Here is a 16285-nt window from a genome sequence, read left to right as displayed (position 1 = left end):
ACCAATAACATTGTGATATAAAAATATTGTTAACTTATTGAACAGTTGCTAAACTGTTTCTTATATGACGCTTTTACTTCAAGTGCGTCACTAGAGAGGTTTCTCTTTGGATGATCTCCAAGTCGCTACAGCTTTACTTTCCATTGCGTTTATCGCGGTTTTTCTTTGTGCCATTTTCGTAATGGAACTGTTGGCAACTCCCTTAGTTTTCCCTGCTCTTATATTTCCTTCACTTGCTTTTCTAGCCGCTGTATAAAATATTCCTATTTTCAAAGATTATCTCCCAGTAGTCCTCCATAAAAGTTTATTCGGAGAAATCAGTTTATTCAACCATATACTCTACTATCCGAGAATTCATGTCCTATTTATGTATTAATAAATTTTTACTATCTAAATGAGGTAACGTATTTGGTAGTCCAGTGTGGAACTATATGGTGCATTGTTTTCGTATACCTTACCCTATAGGGGTGTTGTAACCTGAGTAGAAATCAATTTCTATTCCTTTTCTTTTCTCTATGACCACCAACATGGCGAGTTTTGGTAAAATAATCTTATTTCGTTCATGACTGTTGTCGCAATTTAATTGATGGAATTGGTAGGTAAATGAGAAGATAGGTTTTCGACGAATAGGAAATCATCACTTGTCAGCGTCTCACTCGAATGAAATACCGGGTTTTAGTATGAATAGCAGGGTTTTAACGGTTTCTCATATCTATTACATTAAACTTACAGTAATAAATCATAGATCAAAAGAAAGAGCAACTCAAACACTTACTAGTGTTCCATGTTAGCACCATTCGTCACATAGCACACGTTAAGACGATATACGAGGTTTTTCCAAAAGTGAATCTATGTCTTTCGAGTAATTGTTGCAACAGCTGTTTTTATACTGTTTTTTTCGGAAAGGTCAGCTGGCAGTGGAGGCGCGGGCGTTATTATCACCCTGAGGATCACAACTGAAGTTGTTACGGAACGCACGTTGCATAGTAACTACCTACTGATTCTGTCTTTGCAAACTGTAAAACACCAAAAGATTTCTGTTCACTGGCCGCCATTTTTTCTACTTACGCTTTTTAACGGCTGGCGACGGAAATGCGCATTTTTGCCTGCAAACAAAACTGTTTAAGTTGCTCTTTCATTTGATGCATGATTTTTAGCTGTAAGTTAAGTGTAATATAATATTATAGAGCGTTTAAACCCCGCTATTCACTTTGGAACACCCAGTATTTTGCCAAAGTGCGAAAGTTGGGGATCACTCACATACGAGTTGTAGTTACCGACGTCCTCAGGTATCGGTTACCCCGTCTGGCGTCCACGGTGATTGGACGGGAGCAGATAATTCCATCGCTAACTTTTCTGGCTCCTTTTCAAGAAAGGTAAAAGTATTCAATATTTCTTCGGCTAATAATCTAATTGTGATAATGCCTTAAAAAATTCTAAAATTTTGAAACAGTCCGAGTAAGCGGTAATGATAATTGGTCAACGAGCCCATCGTTCGCTTCTCACCTTAAATAATCTGCAAGCTTATGGTGACCATGAAACTGACAGGGCTGTCTTCCTTCTTTACTAAAAAGAAAAATAACTTTATTTAGACTAACTGGATTTCAAACTAATACCTAATCTTCTTTTGTGTTGAACAACGAAGTTAGGCATGTCAGTTACATGATGAAGTTGCGTCAGAGATTTATTTACGGTGACCCTTAAAAGAGCAAAGCACCTAATGTCGTCAAGGGAGTTTTGATTTCCATTCTGTTGGGTTTTGGATTTTCAGTGGTTTCTTTCTAGGGAAATCTTAAGCTTAAACCAATTTGTTGTCGGTCAACTTAAAGTTGTTTCCTTTGAACCCGGGAAAGGACGTAGTAATAATTCAGTCGGCGATCTTCTCCCCGAAGATTGTTTCCAACATTATGGATATTTTATTGAGGGAGTTTTCATTTCCATTCCCTTGGATATTCAGAGATTTTTTTCTTGAGAAATCTCCTCTTCAAGTCAATTTGATCTCAGTCGGCAGTTGCAACCACGCTCGGTGGGTATGAGGAAATTTGTTTGAGTTTTTTTCTCCGTCCTTTGTTGTAGTTTCTATAAGGAGGCGTGAAACGAAAAATTCTCGTTCAAGACACTGATTTATGAGTGGCCATCTGGTGAACTGAGCCAATTTCCTCCGTCGAAATCGTTAACGGCACCTCTGTCCACCCGGAACTTTCTTCCCTTGCTGACACCCCTAAAAGGGGGGGGGGTGCTGTGTATCCTTGTTTCTTCCCGAGGATTCTCTCCCCTTCGATGTAGGGGTAGTTACCCTCGCCTTCCCTTCACTTCCTTATAGTGGCCGTCTGCTTGCCCACTCCCTGTCACCATGGTTACCGAGGGTCGGAATACTCGCCATTTGTATTCGATGTTGGTTAACCGTGTTAAGGGGCACTTATCCCCGATTCGTCGTGATTGAAAAGGAGGTGCTTAAGACGGCCCCCGCTTCTCGGTCCAGGGGTGGGTGCAATCAATTGGGGCCCTTGGAGGGAGGGGTTGGCGTGTCCTCCAATCTGCCCCTTCATCTTACGATCCTTTCACTTCGGCTTCCCAACCTTATCCTTTCTTCCCCTCGAGCTCTCCCACCACTTATCGCCTCTTCCCCGGCTGGGGCCGGACGTGAAATATGTGCCTTCGGTTATCCAACCCCTCCCCTCTTGCCACCACATCGAGTACTTCCCCTCTATATATCTCCTTTCTTCTTTCCAAGGGTAACGCCCTCCCCCTTTCCACTCAACCGTACACCGTCTCGTCTTCGGGTCCTCCTTGAAGTTCAACAGTAGTTCATTTCATTTGCAAAAAATAGATAAATGAAATTGAAGTCTAACAATGTTAATATTATTTGTTAAAAATAGATCTTTTACTTGGAGATTAACAGTGGGTTATTTCATTTGCAACAAATAGATATAAGTATGAAATTGAAGTTAGCATTGGTTTATTTCTTTTGCATCAAAAAAATCTGTGAAATTGGAATTTAACAATCGTTTATTTCATTTGCCTGAAATAGATCTGTGAAATTGGAGGTTAACAATCGTTTATTTTATTTGCATTAAATAGATGTATGAAATTGAAGTTCAATAATATAAATGTCATTTTCAACTAATAGGTCTATGAAATTGAAGTTTAACCATCGCTTGTTCCATCTACAACAATTAGATTTATAAAACAGAATAACAATTTGAAGATCCCGATATTTGACGGTGAATGTCTTTTGAATGAATTCTTCTCGGGTTTCCAATCGGGTCAGGGTCTGGATGTTGTAGGCCCGACGAAACATTGGGAGACTTTCCCAACATCATCAGCCCTGAAGATGTTGGGGAAATCTCCCTGCGAAACGTCGGCCTGACCCGGTTGGAAACCCCAGAAGAATTCATTCAAGAAAAGCAATTAATTTTTCCTAGAGCAATTCCTTTTGGACGGGTATGTGGTCATACTATAGAATATTAAATTTTTGATTGCAGGGAGTTTTGGCAACTACGCAGTAATTTTAATTGTCTCGTACATAATATGTAAAAATGAACCTCAATATAACAAAATAATAAATGGCAAAACCCAAAAAAGTACAGAATTTTTAGTAGTCATAAAAATTAGCCTCATTGTTAGTAAGTAAAGAAAAAAAAACAAAAAAAACAAACAGAGAAGAGAAATGAAGCAGTCATGCAATTTCTCAGTAAATATTCCTTTAATTCCTCCTCTAAATAAACACTGACACTTAGTTATTGAATCCAATATTACAGGTGCTCTTTTGTCAGTTATTGATATCAATATTACAGATGCTCTTTTATCGCTATTGTGATGGCTCTAGTGCTCCTTATTCCGTTTCTTGTTCTGCCTTGTTCTTTTTTTTCGGCGAAATTCATGGGGTGATTGTTAGCGGGCCTGGAGCAAGGATCACAGGGCGGGGATATCATTTTGTTGGAAAGTATCTCGATGTCCATGATGCATAAGGTCTCCCTCACCCCTCCAATGGATTTTATATTCTCCTCTCCCTTTTAACTCGACCTCATTTACGTTTGCCGTGCTTTAGCCCTTGCACATAAATTCTATTTATACGCATATGCGTGCGTGGAGAGGTATGCATTCGGCTCAAAACGTGTTGATGCGCGTGAGAGAGGGCCATTTTGGTAGAAGCTAGGAAGTGCGGTCTGAATGTATGGCGTTGAGTAACGGACTGCTTCGGATTCGTAAGTTAGCCGATGGTGTTACTCCAGAAAAGATTTTCGGGGTCTGCCAAGGCAAGTGATGTGTACTTAATAAAAGATAATGGAGAAGAAAAGATTTGGTATTCATAGAAATTCTGTGGGCTATCGGGACTCGAATATTGTTTTTTGCTTAGGGAAAAACATGATCATTGTTAACAAAATTCACTGATTCCTGATTTACTTTGTGTTATTCCATTATAAATTTTCCTGGATATCAGACAATTACTTACACCAATTATTTTTTATCAGAGCGCGACCCGGGTTTCCATGAATTATCATCATCTTCAGGCTCTAATTATGATTTGTTTTTTCTTATTCTTACCTAGTTACTTGATGAATTTTAAAACGGGCGCCAGAATAGAGGAAAAGGATGGCTAGTGATATTCATTTATAAGAGTACTGTCCTGACTTTCAATAATTTTTAAAATTTCTAACTGGACTGTAAGGGGCTCTTATAAATGAATATCTCTACCCATCCTTTTCCCCGGCGAAGGCTATGTATTTAAGCGCTATGTATTTAAATGGGTTCACAAAAGTCGCCACTCGCGTTGCTGACGGACAAAGTGATCTCATTTTCACGTAGAAATTAACCGGCATTCGTATTCACGTTGGTATGATCTATCGAATTCTTAGATTTTAAATGCATATCCTCACAATTGTAATTACTATACCGAAAAATATCGAAAAAAAGAGGATCGCAAAACTATCATCGCAGCGTTGCGGACATTTTCGAAAACCTGTTAAAAAGCGACAGATGTGGCAACAGAAATCAACCTTCTATAGGGTGGAATACGGCCTCCTCTATGTTAACCCCTTGGTTGCTGAATTATATTGAATTTGCTCCTTGCTATTGAGTGCGAATCGGGATATCCACCCCTCATGGTAGCGGACAGTACCATCTTATTTCATGTATCGTAGATAGACCCTGCCGTTAAAGATAGCTTGGTTACGGTTTTATTTTATTCGCTCTTCGCCCACCCACGTGCGTTTTTACGGTTTCGACCCCACGGCCTTTCCTGCTCCCCTCCTCCCATCGAGAAGTAAATGTTGCGTGGCAGATTCCATTGGAGGTTATGGCTGTTAAAGGTCCTTCTCTGAATTTATGTTCGGGGAGTGACATCAGTGGGAAGTAAATGGACCGAGAGGCCCCATTTGGACCCCAGCCTACTGTATGTGTGAGTATTCAGGCTCACGTAAACACATATGTAATATCTACATCTACATAATACCCTGCGAGCCACCTCTAGGGTGTTTGGCAGGGGGTGATCAATCACCAGCATGCAGCATGCATTTGGACTCCCACATGCACACCACACCGTCCAAAAAACGTCCCGTTTACTAACAAACTATACTACTATATGCTGTTAGAAATAATAATTGAATTAAGAAACATGCAGTAATTATTACATAGATTAGTAGGCTACATTACAAGTCATGCAATCTATTTACGAGTTCTATTGCTGCCGTTATAATCTCTTATTGATCGTGGAAAAAATGACATTCGGAATCTGTCTGTTCTACAATCTATCTCTCTTATTTTATTTATGTGCGTTATTATTGTATATTGTATATTATATGTGCGTTCCATAGAATGTGTGTGCAAGATTCCAATGCCCTTGTATTCAATCGGTAGAAAAATCTACATCTACATAATACCCTGCGAGCCACATCTAGGGTGTTTGGCGGGGGGTGAACAATCACCATCATGAAGCATGAAAGAGGACCGCCACATCCACACCGCACGGTCAAAATCGATGCTCTATTTATAAAAATAGTAAATGTTTTTTTTTTAATCTCGAAACAATTACCACAGCAGAGTTCGATTCCACTTTCCTAACTCTTTTTTCTATAATTTTAGCAGTGGCGTGACGAAAGGGAATGAGGATGATGTAACTCCTCCAGAATCCTAAAAATAAAAATTTTATTCGCATTCCAGTAATCTTGTTGTTTGAAATATAATAATTACATTTTTTAGGTTTTAATTTGGACTCTTCTACTTATTAAAATTAGAATTTAAATTGTACAATGAAGTAATTCTAAAATGTCTTTGATGAATGTACCCAGTGTAAAGCAATTATTTCGTGTATTATTGCCCAGTGTGATGTCCTATTCAATCTGATCTGCCCCTACGCCCAAAACCAAGTCCTTGTTACTCCACTGAATTTTTGGGTGCAATTAATCCAATGAAAGACGTTGAATTTGTTGTGATTGAATTCGTATATTCGTATGCTAAGCGTAAATTGTTGGTTAAGTCGTTTGCCGTAATATTGCAGTTTCGATAATTTATCGATTCGAACTGTAAATAGTTCCTCTTTGAGATGTCATAGATCCTGGAGTACATGACTTATTGGTTTTCATGATGAATGATAGTGTTCTCAGAAGATGTTATTAATTTTTATAAAATTATCTTCACACTACTCCCATCGAAAATGCAGAGGCGTTTCATGCACACGATTGGATTTTAATGCCGTGGGGACATCTTTTGGTGCTTAACCCAATCTCGCGTTCCTACTCTCCTCCGACCATATTTATCTCCTCTCTCTACTCCTCCCACGCACGCATAGATTTTTCCGTCATCAACTTCGGCGCCCCCTTGAAATCGCAAATTAATTGGCAGATCGTGGGTGGATATGAAGCCGGCGTAGGTGGATGCATGGCACATAATGACATAAAATTCTCCATCCTCCGTTGGCCTCCAACCTCGTCCATCCTTCCTCCTAACAGTGAAAATGATTTAGCAATGAAATTGTTTCTCTTATATCAAGAGCGTGAATATGTCAATGATTTTCAGAATTCATTTCTCATCAACGTTCACCGTATGAACCATTAAGCAAACTTACTCGTGGTTAATTATAATTGTAATGACTGTAATGATCACAAGTTCCCCCAATTACAATCATCAATCTCGTCGCCAATGAGGCCGGCAAAATCTTGATAAAATTTTCTCGGGGAAACCTGGAGAACATTAACCGGTGGAAAACCCGAGAACATTTTCTGCACCTGATACGTCGGAAAAACTAAGATCATATTAGTTGCGCAACTAGTTTCTCGCTGTTTTATTAATGAAATCACAACTTTATTGCAAAAAAAATCTCACAAATGAATCATTCAAAGTATTTTCTATCGCTAGCTACAATGTTTTCCCATCTTTCTAGCAGAGCTTGAATACGGTTACAGGAAAAGGTGTTCTTCTTATGAGGCTATCCACTAATCAAACCATTTTTTGAGGTTTTCATGCGAGTGAAACTGCTGATCAGCTTGTCCATGTGCCATCAAACCGAACAAGTGATAATCGGACGGCGAAATATCTGATGAATATAGCGGGTGGGTTAGGACAGTTGGAAGGCTCTAGTTCGGGGTGGGGGCAAGATTGCCAGGTAAGAAAGGGAGACACCCACATCATATGTAAACAAAAGGGTTCCGTGAAGAATGGAGCCAGAAGGAACGACGAGCGTTAAGGACCCAAAGGAAGAATTCTTTATTTTGGTGATTCGAAGAAAATGTTTGTTTTGGTGGCTCAGGCTTGTTTCACTGCTTCATATGCATGTGACAACGATGTATGACTAGGCGAGGGTATGATGTGCGTTTGGGGGACAGCGATTTGCTGCAAACCGTGCTGGCGCAGGGTTCTCCGCACCTCCTACTGAACTGTCATCGGACAGCTCTCGCCGGCTGGACTAGCCCGCCCCTGGCTCGTCGTCTCCATAAGATAGATAAGAGAAGATCGCCGCCGCGATAAGAGCACGACGACGCATCTAAGGAAAGAATAGGGATGGAAGGAGAAGGATAAGGAAATCCCAATGCCGTCACGGCGGAGTGGGCCACTAATAGCGAAACCATACTACGATTTTTCTACGGAAAGGAAAGATTTTCCTGTCGATGGGTTTGAACACAGGATCCTTTGATCACCAGCCAAATGCTGTACCCACTCGGCCGCTAACACCTCAAATCACTGATGAGTATTGTAGGTAAATCTGCAGCCATGACTGTGAATGTGCAAAGATCGTTCCTCTCTCCTGATTCCATCGCACCTCGTCCTTCAAAGCGATTCCCTTTCGTTAACTATGCCCGCCTATCGCTCTGCTGCCCCAGGACGTGATGCTGCTGTCAATCGCGGATTAGGTGTTCCGCTCGGGAGAGCAGTATCCACACCTAACCTTCACCGTGACTCCCTCTCTCGCGGCTGCACTTTCACGCGAGCCCCGCCACCAGGCATATCCCCACCGGCATTCTCTTCATCCTTCATCCCGCTAAGCAAACGTTTCGCTCACTGCATTAGTGTCTTCACTTCTCCCCATCCTTCTCTCACTTTCGATGTCTCGGAGGCCATCCTGCTCTTGCTCCCATTCCTCCCCCCTATTTCGAGCTTTCCACAATAAATTCAACTTTTTCCGGAGAGATATCGTGGATCAGCATATCAAATCATAAACATAGATATCGTGCCGCCCATTTAATTTTATTTCACAGCTGTACTCACGTGTTTCGATCGGCCTGCAATCTTCTGCCTTCCTTCCCTCTCACTACTTTTGGAAGATACACATATATCTGTCTGTATTAAGAATATGTTAGTACCTGATGATGATAGTAAGTCGATAGAAACATGTGTGGCAGAGCTGTGAAATGAAGTTAAGTAGGCAGTGCGATATCTTTGTTTATCTATTCATTTCCATAGTTTTGATATTTTCGTTTATATAGATATTACAGATTCATTTAGCGGTCATTTAATACTATGATGCTGCTGCAAGGTGGCAAAACGCTTAGGAAAACAACATTAACAACATTACAATTAGTCCAGGAAATAAAACACTTCGTATTGCAAGTTTTTCAAACAGCATCGATTTACTTGAAAATTTGACAATAGGTAGGGAATAGACAAAGGGTTAAAATCTATATGATTCCAACGGGCGCTTTTACCCTGGGGGTGGTTTCCACCCCATCTCGGGGCCGGAAATATTTAATAATATTTTGACCGTAGGAATCAATGTGGAAACAATTTTAAGTAAAAAATGTTCATTACATTTTTTCATAAAACTAATATTTTTAGAGTTATTTGCGATTAAAAGTTAGAGTTTTTCGACGCAAAAATCAACCTTTTAAATCGGTTTTTCGCAACTAACTTGAAAAATATTCATTATTAAAAAAAACTCTTGATTATAAAATTGTAGCTTATAAATCAACTAAGAAATTATTTTTTCATGTTCCCTTGATAACCAATACGAACCGAGATGCGGCTTCTTAATGGATAGCTTTTGTAAATGGAGGTTCCTCAAGGCGGCCTCTAGACGTGTTGTAACCCACCATGTATTTAAATGTGTTTACAAAAGTCGTCGTTCTCATAACTGAGGGGCGGGGCGATCCGAATTGCACGGAGAAATAAGCCATAATTAAGACTATCAATCAAAGTTGGTATTCATGGTAGTGTAGTAGCATTAAGTTCATGACTTTTCAATGCTACTCCTCGTGAAAGTAAGGAGTATATATTGGTAATAAATTGACCGACCTCACCCAATCTACGGACTGCGTACGTTTTGAAAACCGTTTAAAATGCGTCCGAAGTGGCAATCAAAATGAAACTTAAACGGGACGGACTACTGCCTCCTATATGTAGTCCCAGTGGGAAAAATGAAAAATGTGGATGTCTTCAAAATATACCTTTTCTGAAATGAATGTAATTTTTCGTGTAAATTTAAAAAGTTTGGTGATTTTTTTGGTGTCGGTGTAAGGTGGAACGAACATTTGATGCTCCCTAATATTCCCCACCAACCCTTCAACGAGTTTCTCTGTTCACGTGTTTTCTACATAAATAGCAACGTAACTACAATTGTGGTTGCACATTTAACATGCGTGGAATAACAAAGTTTGTGTTTTTACTTTTCATAATGACGCTAGTTAGCTTATATTTTGTCCCCTACTCTTTCGAGCATTATTATGTAAGATAGTAATCACAGATTACTTCCTTACGAAGGATAAACGTCATGAGCTAGGTTTTCCCTTTTTTATGTGATTTGTGAATCAAATACCTATTCCGTTTTTAGTTCCGCTATTCCTATCCTTTTCGTAAATCGTAATACACTGAAAACTTCTTAAATTACCACTTCAATACAGCGATCCTCTTTTTGGATGGTTTCGTTTTTATGGGTACCAGAAATATACCAATAAATTACAAGGAATGTAAGTGTCCCCATTTTTCATTGGCCGCCTAATCGAACCACCTCTATTATTTGGTCACAGCGGTGCCATATGCTTACCTTAAGTGCCTGTTTTTTGTAGAAGACCATACTTAACAGTGAGGTACACTCTCCTCTGGGAAATTTCCTGTACAAGAAAACTTTGAATCTAATTACTGCATCGGAGTAATGCATGTTTTATATTAGTTTATTTGTAAATTATAGACTTCACAATCGTTTGCTTAAAAGCTTGGAAATCGTCAGCAGTTAAAAAAAATGTGTTTACATACTCCTGTTTCTTATACGCAAGCGCCGAGCCTGTCGATGGAAATTAATTTAATAGATAATAATTTAAAAATACTCCATCAAGCCATACTTCGATATATCTGTTTCTTACTTACCTTATTCTGTTTTCGTCCATATACCTATGCGTTTCAAATATTGATCCTTTTGGTTTTATCTATTTTACAGCTGTATTTTTTTTGTATTTCTATGTGAAAGAAATTGTGAAAGTTAGTGTCGGCACATTGTTATTTGCAGTTGGAATAATCGCAAAACAGAGCGAGATGACCATATTGTTATCTGTGGATCAATCTGGTTTCGGTGCATTAATCTTGTATCTTAACCTCCTTTGTTATAAATGTTTTTCAGCGTAAATTTTACGAATTAAAAAATTGGCCTCATATACATATTTGTGCGAGCTTTATCTACATACGATGTGATTGAAATATTAATGGAATTTTCGCTAATTAGTTGTTTTGAGTGGATTTTATATTTCAATAATGCATCTGACCCGTAATGAATTCATAAAAAAACCAAGGGATGCTTCGATTTAATTTCTGTCGATCGGTGTGGAAGGATTTTGCAAATTCAATTTTTTACCTGTCATGCGTTGAAAATGGCCTTTCTCCGTAAAAAAAAATACGATCCGTCCCATTAATTTTCAATGGACGTGTCTTAATTATTTATTCCTCTTTTGCGCTGCTCGTGTGTGTTTTCACGCTTTCCCGTGTGTCTCTTCCCTCGCTTCCTCCATTGGAAATTGATTTGTGTGTATTATTTTCCCCGTGCGGCCAATACTTCGTACGTTTCTGGGAACGTGAGTAGGTATTCGTGACGCGCAGCGGACCTCAATTATTCTCGCGGCTGACGTCGAAGCCGCGATGCAAAACGGACGGCATCAAAATCTCTCTTGTTTTTTTTAGTTTTTTTTTTTTATAATTGACATTCGTGCAATTCGTAGCACTTCTCGGTTCCTTCAAATTAACCTCAAAAATCGACAATATCGGTCCCGGGACAGGTTAGCTCACGGGCCGTGTATCTGGAACGGTCCGAAAAATTAGTCGGTGAAGGAAAAAATAATACTTTTGTGAAAAAAACTCATCGGGGTGAATTGATTTTGATTTCCTTTCGGGATCCGTAACTCGTGGGGCGATCTTTAGATACGTTAGCCTGTTAATTGGAAAATAAAATGAAACCTGGGAATTGACAAAGCGAGGTCCCTTTAATCGATTCCGTTCCCGTATCATTTACATCAGATATTGGCCGTTGCTCATTGGATCGGATAGTGGCATAAAGCGCCTCGTGAATATCGTCGTTTAATTTTAGTAAGGCTGTTCATCGCCGTTTATCGAGCATTTTGTGGAGTAATTAAATGAAAACCAGCATTCATTTACGCAGGATATTTTCCCTCGCTTTCTAACTTGTTTAAACACGGTTCTCATAGTGATCACCTTACAATTTCTGTAAATGTATTATTTAATTTGTGGTTGTCTTCGTGTATACATCTTATCGAATTTTTTATGGAAAAATAACTCTACCTTTCGTCGGTGGATTTAATATGGTTTATTCCCACAGATTTTTAGATTCTTTATTTCCTTATAGGGTCTCTGTGACTCGGCATTTTTCGTGTATCGATAGGTTTTTGCATATTTCAATGTGAACTTTTGTTATTTATTGATTTAATACCTAACATTTTATAAACGTCCTTAGTTATTTAAATTTGGAATGCATAATAATCAACCAGCCCGCATATCATCCAAGATAGGCCTTAAAAATGTTTTGTTGGCAAAATCTTTAGTGCTGGTGCAGTTTTTTTTTCCCCAAGGGTTTTCGTTGTGGCAATTGAAGTTATAACTGAAAGGGTTAAAGGAAAAATAGCCAAGGTGGAAAAGGTAGAGGTATAAGCATAGATGGAACATTGAGAGGCCAAGATGGGTGGAAATAGGTGGGTGGAATATGGGGAAGGCTGAGAGACGAAATAGATCGGCTCCACGTAGGCCAATCCACGCGTTCATCATGGATCATCGTGGCAATGGGATGGAGGGTAATGGAGGAGGCGAGGGTACTGTAGGAGGGGCACCACCCCTGCCCACCTTGGACGCGCATCCGACCATCGGACCATAAAACACAAACCCCGATCACCGCTCACCGCTTTGCTACACGCGGGTACAGATTGAAAGCGGCTCCCTCCGGCGGGGAGATGGGAAATGGAAACAGCGGGCGGGTGCGACAGGGTAGCGTGATGGGACCACCGAGATTCAAGGAGGGAGAGGAGGAAAAGCTGCGCGTGTGTGTACGTTTGCGGGTGACGCCGGCGGTGTTGGCGGTTAAGTCTGCTGCACGAGGACGGAGGGTAAAGGGGGAGGAAGGCGGCATCCAGCGGGAATTATGGGCCTTTTTGCTCTCTGATACCGAGGGGGAGAGGGGGAGTGAGGAGTGAACCGACTTGGATGCAATTAAAAGCGTCACCAACACGCACGTAAATACCCTCGGAGAGAGAGCGGGCTTCGAGTCAGTGGGGTGGTGATGGTGATGCTTGCCTGCGGTGGGTGATGCTCTCGTGGGAGTGACGCTTGCGGTGCGTCACTTGTTTTTTACTTTTTACTCGTTTCTTTTTGGTGTCGACGCAGTAGCCATGTTAGAGCCGACGACTCGACGGCTGAACGAGGTGCTCGACTCAATTGGACGTTAACTGCGCGTAAGGTAGTCGGGATAGAGTAGGGTACGGTACTGGGAGTGAGGCCATGCACGTCTGCCTGTGAGCCTCTTTACATGTATGCCAACGTATATATATCTCCCCCATCCCTTCACCCATATACAGAAGCGCGCACATAAACTCCCCTTTGATTCCGGCGCATGGGAGCGAAACCAGTTACGTCATGAATAGCGGCACAGCCGCAAAGGAGGTGGGGAAGCTGTAAGGGGAGTCGCAATGCGATGCTAAGCTACGAAGAGCCATACTCGCTACGTGTCCGGAAATGTCCGTAACGACTATGTTGCGCTTCACTCACTAAAAATGCGAATAGATGCGGACCTACCGATGCCAAAGTTTCGACAAACGACTCGCTCATCGCCATCAGGGATTCATGAATCCAATGTTCTTGGAATTTCAGGAATCCAAGAAGAGTGGATTCCTTAATGCCTGAAGGCGTTTGGCGAGTTGCTTGTCGTAACGCTGGATGGAGATATGGAGGACCTTACCTGGTGCAAAACCCGAGAAATCTCCACTGCACTTACTGAAATTCTTCACTCCAATGGGTTGCATGGAATAACTGATTTTCCACGCTTGCACATGCTTAAAGGTGCTGGCCATAATTTTTTCGACCTTGGTAAGGCACAATTATTAGTTAATAATTCTTATGCTATTATGTTAAGACTTTTTTATTTTGCTAAGGATGTAACTGATAATATTTTGATACCTGAATTTATGTGCGAAATAAAAACTTCTCAGGTACCCTCTACATTTTACTGTATCATGACAACACAAAAAAAACGAACGTAATGATAACGGAAGTGTATTAAAATTGTGTATATTTTAAGTGTTTGGGAGTGGGGGAACGTGCCCCCGTCCCTAAATCGGCCTATGTAGCGAATTCCCACTTCGAGAACAGTCCTCTCGGGTAGCTTTGCAGTCGGATCGTAGTGGCCACGAATATCACAGAAGGGGATCCTCTAGTCGTCTTTTAAATGTGATGTCACCCACCGCGCATTTAAATGGGATCACAAAAGTCGTCACTCGCGTCATTGACGGAAATGATCTGAGTTTCACGGAGAAATAAGGTATGCATAGGGGTTTTAATTGAAATTTATACACATGATGATGTGATCTATCAAATTCATAACTTTTCAATGCTATTAATTGAAATTACACACATTATAATGCAAAATATTGGAAAAAAGTGGATTGCATTGCACTCATCACGGCGCCGAGGACGTTTTTTAAAACTGATTTAAATGTGAACGAAGTGGCAACAGAAATCAGCCTTCTATGAGATGGAATTGGGCCTCCTCTTGGCAGCCGCTTGGTTTGATCTGTGCTTGTATCCTTTTCTTGTCCACCTTCGTTATTTTTTCTTTAACCCTTTCAGTTATAACGTCCATTTAAATGGTCATGGGGAATTTAACCTTCCCATTGCGTTCACGTCCACAGTTATGGACATGCACCACAAAATTTATTCCGTGGAAAATATATATTCCGCGCCTTTTAGCAGAAGTGTTCATTAACGTAATGCAGCAGAAAAACAATATTCACCAAAAAGAAGGAAAAAATATCTGACTGTTAGGGTTCATCTCTGAGTCCGCTCTTGACAATAGTTTCGTTCATTGAGTTGAAGGGGAGCAGAGGAGTGAAGCTAGGCATTCCGCGGGTATGTTGGGAAGGTATTTGCCACGCGGAAAAGGGGTGATTTCGTCTGTTTCGGTCGGTGAAAATCAAAACAAGATATTCGAGTAAGGGGCGTGGAGGATGGAGGGTGGGAATTGTGTGTGGATGGGTAAAACCGCGAGTTTTGGCTTGTTTTCCAAAGTCAAACCGTTGCGGAACAGAGAGAGAGGGAGAATGTGTAGGGAGAGAAATCCGATCATGTAGCAGCGACGCCAGCGGCAGATGATAAAACGAAACACCGCCGTAGTTTCTGCTAATCGCATTTTCAGCTCCTAGGGGTTTCCCCCCCTCCCAAAAACGCTCAAAAGCTTTTATTCACCCCCCAATCCCGAAACCAGCTCCCAACCCACCCTCACCTTTACCCACGTATACCTTTCCCACGGCATTCTAATGAAACTGCAAATTCTCACTCTTTCCCGAAACAACCCCAATCCTCCCTTAAAATCCATCACGGCCATACTGCTCCCCATGAGGATTAATGGCTTCGGTTTATTTTAATCCCCGCCGGACGCGAAAGCCGAGGAGCCTACGATAGCCAAACATGCGGCTTTTCATTGACTATTCCGAAATTTATGGCGTGGCCGCATAGGAAGTTTTCGCCTGTTGTTAGCCCGTCTTTCCACACAGTGGTGGGTTCTCTGTCCCACATTACTGCGCGGCACTTTCGGCCCCAGTGAGATTATGGTTCTTTCTTTTCGGGAAATCCCTTTGATGATAACGAGCGAGCGATAAATGAAAGGGTTTTCACAATTTTTCGCCCGCCACCTGCATGCGGAATTACGTTAACGCACGCGTGGGACAATGTGTACCAGCAAACCGTGGGAGTTGAATCATCTCCATGTCCTCCAGCACGTTGAGTCCTATTTTGCGGTACATATCGAGTAAAAACTTATCCCCTTTCATCATAATGTAAGTCTGAGCGAACGCTTGAGTTTGCATCGTAGACAGAACAACGAAATATAACGCATTAACCAGAAATCAAAAATTGAAAAATATTTTTAACACCACTTTTCAGTACCGTGTGATTACATTAATGAATAATCCAAAGATGACGGAAGCTTCGTTGAGTCATTAAGGAGAGAAAAATGAGATATACAACCAGTAGAGGTAAATATTAAACAGTTAAAAGCACGCAAGTCATTGATTAGAAGAATATTATTTTCAGCGAGAGAGCTTACTCCATATTATGGAGTAAGCTCTCTCGCTGAAAATGTTGCATTTGAGTT

At 40.8% G+C, this 16285-nt stretch overlaps 1 protein-coding gene across 1 annotated transcript in view; it reads left to right on the top strand.

The window, feature by feature from the left end:
* Positions 1-16285, top strand: part of LOC124167231 (protein SMG5) — a 329111-nt gene that overhangs the window by 82671 nt on the left and 230155 nt on the right. The gene's annotated exons all lie outside the window — the stretch shown is intronic.

Source organism: Ischnura elegans, chromosome 10, assembly GCF_921293095.1.
Source record: "Ischnura elegans chromosome 10, ioIscEleg1.1, whole genome shotgun sequence".
Lineage (NCBI taxonomy): Eukaryota > Metazoa > Arthropoda > Insecta > Odonata > Coenagrionidae > Ischnura > Ischnura elegans.
The sequence above is the reverse complement of the archived record's forward strand: the minus strand, read 5'-3'. Positions and strand labels throughout refer to the sequence as shown.